This window comes from Nannospalax galili, unplaced genomic scaffold (assembly GCF_000622305.1).
Source record: "Nannospalax galili isolate Female #2095 unplaced genomic scaffold, S.galili_v1.0 scaffold592, whole genome shotgun sequence".
Classification (NCBI taxonomy): domain Eukaryota; kingdom Metazoa; phylum Chordata; class Mammalia; order Rodentia; family Spalacidae; genus Nannospalax; species Nannospalax galili.
In genome coordinates this window covers 610,850-617,057 of record NW_008331650.1, presented here as the reverse complement: position 1 = coordinate 617,057, position 6,208 = coordinate 610,850, and the positions used below count along the sequence as shown (strand labels likewise).

At 42.8% G+C, this 6,208-nt stretch overlaps 1 pseudogene; it reads right to left on the bottom strand.

The window, feature by feature from the left end:
• Nucleotides 1-3,326: 3,326 nt before the first annotated feature.
• On the bottom strand, nucleotides 3,327-4,027 carry LOC103728819 (annotated as a pseudogene).
• Between the last annotated feature and the right edge of the window lie 2,181 nt (nucleotides 4,028-6,208).

Below are 6,208 nucleotides of genomic sequence, written 5' to 3'. Positions count from 1 at the left end.
GATGGATATTCAACAACTTTAATCAACTTCGTTCTAACCTAGCCTCAGAATTAACCCTCATAAGTTAAAGAATACAGAGGCTGGAGAGATGGCTTAGCAGTTAAGAGCCCTTACTGGCAGTTCGGCTCCCAGCACCCACATGGTAGCTAACAACCATCTATATAACTCCAGTTGCAAGGGATCCGACATCTTCTTTGGGCCTCAGGAGACACTGCACACCTGTGATGCCCTTACATACATGCTGGAAAAACATTCATGCACCTAAAATAAAAATAAATTCTTTTTGTTTTGTGAGACAGAGTCTCCAAGCAGCCCCAGCTGGCCTGGGAACTCACTATGTAGACCAGGCTGGCTTCAATATCAAAAAGATCCACCTGCCTCTGCTATGATTAAAGCCATCCACTCCCACATCTGGCTTAGAACCATTTTTTTAAGTTGAAGACTACTTACAAGCAATGCCCACTATTGCATGTCTATCATGTACATGTTGAATGCATTTATGAGTAAAGAAAATGAAATTCATAGGAAAGCATGTTACTCTTACTCAGAGCTAATTTATTAGACTAATCTATTGCCACTTTTGACATGCAGAAAAAATAGTCGATGGGATACTGTGATTTTAGGGTTTTATTTATTGATATATTTATGCCAAGAATGTACTTAATATTGCTGGGAACATAATAAATTCTGAAGTTGACAGGAGTGAATGAGACCCTGGGAATCCTGCCACCAGTGAGATGTCCTCACATGAAGTGGCAAGGAATCACGAGGAGGATCACCCTGTCTGGCCCAGAACTGTCTGGTTTACACACAGATTCCTTTGAGTTCCCAAATATGCTCCAGTTCATACAGCTGCATGTCAGAAAACTCATTATTCCATGTTTCTCAAAATTCTCCATGTAGTGCTCAGTAGCACTTATGGAATACCCACCCACTAAAGTCCCAGAAACTTATTTTTTTCTTTGAGAATTTCATAGAATGTATTTTGACTCCAGAGTGCCCAGTCATAAATGGGACACTATATCACACCTTGTCCTCCCAAGGCTCAGGGATCATCGCAGAAGAGGGGACAGAAAGACAGTAAGGGCCTGGGGAGATTGATGACCACAAGAAAATAATGCTTTCAGACCACAAAAGGGCAGTTGCTCATATGAACTCACAGTGTTGTGACAGCATGCACAAGACCTCCACAAGCTCAAGCCAGACAAAATCCCAGCGTTGAAGTAGAGGTATGGACACAAAGTCTCAACTATTAGCACTAACCGAGACACTATTAGCAATTGATTGGTGCTGGGAGAGAGAGAGTCAGTTTTCTTTACGGTCCCTTGTAGGAACCCTGCACCCAAGAGTATAGTGACAGCACCAATCAGATTCAACAGGGTTTTTTTAAAAAAAAACACTGGTAGAAACTACTGAACTGACTATAAAATCCATGTGGCACTGCACAAGACCAGGAAGAGCCAAAACACCTTTGAAAAGTAAGCAAACTTGGAAAACTAGCATCATGCTGATTCAAAACATTGTAAACCTATAATGACCAGCATAGCATGACACTGAAATACATATTACACCAAAAAATCAGTGGAACAGAATACAAAGTGTAGAAGGGGTCCCGGATGTGTTAGTTACTTTTCTGTTGCTGTGATAAAATACCATGACCAAGGAAACGTACAGAAAAAAAAAGTTGATGGGTTTATGATTCCAGAGGAATGAGTCCATCATGGTGGGGAGGCATGGCAGGAAGCTTAGAGCTCAAGCAGAGAGAGCGCAAACTGCAAGTGGGGCAAGTCTATGAACTCCCAAAGCTGACCCGGACATGATTCCTCTAGCAAAGCCAATCCTGAAGGTGGCTCCATGACCTCCCAAAACAGTACCACCAACTGGGGGCCAACAGTTCACACTTGAGCCTGGGGGGAACGTTTCTCATTCAAACTACCATACCATAAAAATGTGTGCAAATGATTCCTTAGTTTTTATTTTATTTTATTCATTTTTATGCTATGTGTATGAGGATATGTATGTATGTAGATGTACCATGCAAGTACAATGCCCACGGAGGCTAAAAGAAGGCATCAAATTCCCTGGAACTGGATTTATAAATGATTGTTAGCTGCCATGTAGATTCTGGGAGCCAAACCCAGGTCCCCTGCAAGAACAGCTAGTGCTCTTAACCATTGAGCCATCTCTCCAACCCTGGACAATTGATTTTTGACAAAAATCTAAAGTCAGGAGCCAAAATGGTAGATTAAAGGCAACCATCACTTTCCAGCTTCTCATTCATTGACTCAGAATCAAAACAAACCAGAAAACAGGTCCTCACAGAGGCAGGTGACTGAGGAGACACACTGAGGTTTAATATTGGACAGAGGGCCTTGGACAGACCAAGAGACTCTGGTTATTGGTATATATGGCAGGAGCCAGTACAGCAAAACTCTAAGCCCATGGCAGGGCATCAGAAAGGAGGAGTCACAGAAAGGATGAGTAGAGAGAGACATAGTAGGGAACAGCTGACAGAGAAGCATGCAGGAAGTCAGTCAGGACTCAGCAGCCCCAGGAGCTGCATAGTCAGCTTTTGAGAAGCACCCTATGTTTTAAGAGCATTGTGGTATAACCTGGGGTCCATCGTGAGAAGGATGAGACCAAGTTTGCTGCTTTAGGGAGCAAGTCCCTCCATCCCCTTTTTCTTTGGAACACGCAACACATACTGTCATGCTGTCTTGGCCAGTATCTACATCAGGACCCAGTGTGGCCTCAGAGGAATGTCACTAATGAGCCCACTGAAGGAAATGGACAATGGAATTGGGCCTGGGGTGGGAGAAGCAGAGGAGAGTAGAACTCATTTTCCTTGTAAAGCAAGCTAAAGAGGGTTGGGAGACTGAGCAGACACAGGTGATTACAGGCAAGGATGAGGCCTGGGAAAATCATAGCGGTGGGTGGTGAACAGCCAGGGGCCTTCTGTGGATCCTCCAGCACACACAGTTCCCTCCCTCTCCATTTAGCTTCACAGGGCTCCAGAGACCCAGACACCCAAATCTGGTACCAGTCCAGCTGGGGGAGGGAGATGAAGGGAGAGGGCATTGACTCCAGCTAACCATTCGTCAGTAGGAGTTTCTCTTTTTCTTTGCTTTATGTTTTTAAGGATTATTTTGTTCTCCTCAGTCCTGAGGGTGGAACCTAGAGCCCTGCATGTGCTAAGCAAGATCTCTAACATGAATCGCACCCTCAACTCATAATCCTCCTGCCTCGGCTTCTTTTTTTTTTTTAATGTGTATCTGTGCGCACATGCGCACACACGTAAGATGGTCCATTTCTTCTTCATCTTTACACTACCGTAGAGATGTTTTCAAATACTGAGTAACATCTAAGGATGTCTCAGTAGCAACTTCATTGCAGTATTTTTTGATTAGTTGATTTAAATCTTCATTCAAAAATGAAAAATGAGTCCCCTTGTAAAACTTTATCCTTCTTTTTGGAGTTTGAAGGCTCAACAGGAGGATTGAATGTCGTTGTTGCCATGCTGTAGTTCTCAAAAAGTTCCCCTGTAGACCTTTGGCTCGACTCGGGTTTGAGAGCTTCAGAGCCTTCAGAAGGTGCTCCGGCAATCAGGTGAGCTGCAAATCTCTGCACTGTGGGGTGGTAATGTCTCCTGTCTCCGCAGTGCATGCAACTCCCAGAGAGCAGTGTTCTGCGTGTTGCAGTGCTCAGGTTCGTCGGGTTCAGGGAGGAAAACCCCACTGCCCTGAGACTCATTATCAAGCAACAGATCTGTTTTTGGAAAAGTATGCATTAATACCCTGGTGGTTGCTGAAATGCCAATGCTTGAATTTGAAAGAGCCTGCAGAGCAAGTGTACAAAGGGGCTTGATGAAGGCCAGGGCTCGCTGATGAGAAACCTGCTTTCTGTACTTGGTTAGCATGACATCAAGGCACTGGAGCACCATCTCAACACCTTTGTTGGTGGCACCTGCGTGTAATTTGAACAGTGTTTTGTAGAGATGTGTATAGAATTTCATTGGATCGATATTTAGATATCAGCTTCTATTTTTAAGATTTATTTTTATGTATATTTGTGTGTCTATGTGAGTGTATGTTGCATGAGTGCAGTGCCTTCAGAGACCAGAAGAGGACATTAGCTCCCCTGGAACTGGAGTTACAGGTGGTTGTGAGCTGCAGGATGTGGGTGCTGGGAACTGAACTGGGGTCCTCGGGAAGAGCAGCAAGTGCTCTTGACCACCGAGCCATCACTACAGCCCCCTGACTCAAGTTTCTGTGTCCTGGAATTACAGGCATGTGCCACCCTCTCAACTTCCTTTTTTTCTTTTTTCTTTTTTTTTACTGTTTCTTCTAAGTTTTCTTGCTCTTCTTTCTTCTTCTGACAGTCAAGTTCAGGGTTTTTTTCTCTTGTTTTTTTATTTCTCTTTTTTTTTTTTTTTTTTGAAATTATGGCCTCAGCTTTTAACCTTGCTCCTGATTCATCCCCTTTCCTTTTTTGAATATTCTCATTTGTCTTTTGATTTCCTTTCCTCATTTTTGCCACCTTTTTTAATCATCTTTTATAACTTTCTGGTTTATAGTATTTCTACCTCCAAAATTTCTGTTGTTGTCAGAAACCCAAAGGGGGGGATTAAAAACTCCAAGCCAATGGCCAGGTTCCAAGTCGCTAAGGCGGGCCTGAAGACCTGCTCCTGGTCACCCACCCTGCAGCAACAAAAGAAAGAAACAACAAGAGATTATGAACACTGCACCTACAAGGTGCTACAGCAGGGGTGGGCCCATGCCCCTTCAGAAGGTGCAGTTGACAGGACTCAAGGAATAATTACAGAGACATTGCCATGTGCTCCACTGTCTATAAAACATCTGCCTGATCTACTAAGAGTACTCCACTCTCACAATAACTACTGAAAAAGCAAGATATTCAGGCTTTGAGACAGTATGCATGGAATCAAAATACCCCCCAAACCTCCTGCCCAAGGAGGTAAGAAGGAAATTATGGTACAAGATTCAATTGGAAATATTTTTAGCTCTTTGTAATAATCCAATATCCTGAGATACATCATTGGGAGAAAGCTGTTTCCCAAGAAGTCGCTCACATAAAAGTGGACAGGATATCCATCCTAAGAAATGCATGAATCTCAACATAGAGAGACGTAAGGGTGAAAGGAAAACACAGGACCATAGCTTCTCCAAAAGTTCGCAGTTTCAAAGATACTGAAATGGGTGAAAAGTGGACACAGAATTCAAAGAACGTTTTTTAAAAAGATAGTGAATTCCAAGAAAATATAGCGAAACAACTGAAGGAATTAAGGGAAACAATACAGGATATGAATAAGAAGTTTAAACTGGACATGGTGGCGCATGCCTTTAATCCCAGCACTCAGGAGGCAGAGGCAGGTGGCTCTCTATGAGTTCTAAGCCAACCTTATCTACATAGCAAGTTCCAGACCAGCTGTGGCTACAGGGAGACCCTACCTCCAAAAACACCAAAAAAATGAATAAGAAGTTCAATAAAAAGAGATGGAGATATAAAAAACAAACCAAATCTTGGAAAGGAAACATTACGTAAGTCAAATTTCTTTTAAGCTCAGTGAAAAGTCTTACCAATGGGATATATCAGCAAAAGAGAGAATTTCAAGGTTTAAGACAAGGCTGATGGGTTAGAACATTCAGAAAACAATAAAGAAATTATGACTAGAAAATGCAAGATCTCTGGAGCACAACTCAAAAAACCAAACATAAGCGTTTTCTGCAGAAATGGCTCTTACAGAGAGTAGCAGCGTACAGAACCTATTCCGTGAAATAATGGCAGAAATCTTCCCAAACCTTGGGAAAGATAGTGACAGGAGGCACAGGAGGCATTGAGAACTCCAAGGAGGCGTGGCCAAAGAGATCCTCCCCTGAAGTAGTGTGGCAAAGATGCTGAGAGCGTGAAACACAGAGAAAACATCAGAGGCTGAGAGAGAAGAGCCGTTCACTTATGAGGCAAAACCAACAGAATAGCAGCAGGTTTCTCAACAGAAAATCCAAAGACCATGGGGCTGTGTAATGATGCATTTCCACCCCTGAATGAAAAAAATGCAACCCAGATTACTATATCCAGCAGACTTATCCTTCTGAATTGAGGGCAAAGTAAAAAATTCCCAAGATAAGCATAAACTAAAGAAATCCATGACTGTGTCATCATTGTACAAGGTACTCCAAGGAATCCTATA